The sequence below is a fragment of the Solanum tuberosum genome, unplaced genomic scaffold, assembly GCF_000226075.1.
Source record: "Solanum tuberosum cultivar DM 1-3 516 R44 unplaced genomic scaffold, SolTub_3.0 scf00020, whole genome shotgun sequence".
NCBI classification, from domain to species: domain Eukaryota; kingdom Viridiplantae; phylum Streptophyta; class Magnoliopsida; order Solanales; family Solanaceae; genus Solanum; species Solanum tuberosum.
Window position 1 is genome coordinate 1475208 of NW_006238946.1, and position 1369 is coordinate 1476576.

The following is a 1369-nucleotide window of genomic DNA, read 5'->3' on the forward strand; positions in this document are numbered from 1 at the left end:
GAGTCATTCTTGTTATGAAATCGATGAAGATTTGTGGGGACTTTTAAAATTATAAGTATTGATGTTTGTCATGGTTCCTATTATTGATTAAGAGTTATATTGATTTAAAATAACTATATCACTATTTATAAGTCGTTATTAAAGAAAATTTCAGTAGCTCAACTAATTTTGACTATCGAAAATTTCATTTTGCTAGTAAGGATTCACTTCCCAACTTGTAATCTACTTTTATTTTTAGAAACTGTGATAAACCAATTTACTTTATACTTATATCATATCATATATTACTATAAGCATGAACAAAAAAAGTTGAAAGTTGAATTACGGTTTTACCCCTTTTATTAATTAAATTGTTATAAAATATTTAAATATTTGATTGTATAAGTTTAATTAAAATGTTAAATGACTTTTAGACTTCCTAAGATTAATTCCTAATTAAATATCTAATTTATTAATATTTATCATCTATATGTATATAATAATTACAATTTTTTTTTAAAAAAAAAGTCTAATTAAAATGTTAATGACTTTTAGACTTCCTAAGATTAATTCCTAATTAAATATCTAATTTATTAATATTTATCATCTATAATCTATATATATATATATAAAGTCTATACCTAAATTGAAGTTGAAAGTTGAATTACGGTTTTACCCCTTCTATTAATTAAATTGTTATAAAATATTTAAATATTTGATTGTATAAGTTTAATTAAAATGTTAAATGACTTTTAGACTTCCTAAGATTAATTCCTAATTAAATATCTAATTTATTAATATTAATCATCTATAATCTATATATATATATATAAAGTCTATACCTAAATTGAAGTTGAAAGTTGAATTACGGTTTTACCCCTTCTATTAATTAAATTGTTATAAAATATTTAAATATTTGATTGTATAAGTTTAATTAAAATGTTAAATGACTTTTAGACTTCCTAAGATTAATTCCTAATTAAATATCTAATTTATTAATATTAATCATCTATAATCTATATATATATATATAAAGTCTATACCTAAATTGAAGTTGAAAGTTGAATTACGGTTTTACCCCTTCTATTAATTAAATTGTTATAAAATATTTAAATATTTGATTGTATAAGTTTAATTAAAATGTTAAATGACTTTTAGACTTCCTAAGATTAATTCCTAATTAAATATCTAATTTATTAATATTAATCATCTATAATCTATATATATATATATAAAGTCTATACCTAAATTGAAGTTGAAAGTTGAATTACGGTTTTACCCCTTCTATTAATTAAATTGTTATAAAATATTTAAATATTTGATTGTATAAGTTTAATTAAAATGTTAAATGACTTTTAGACTTCCTAAGATTAATTCCTAATTAAATATC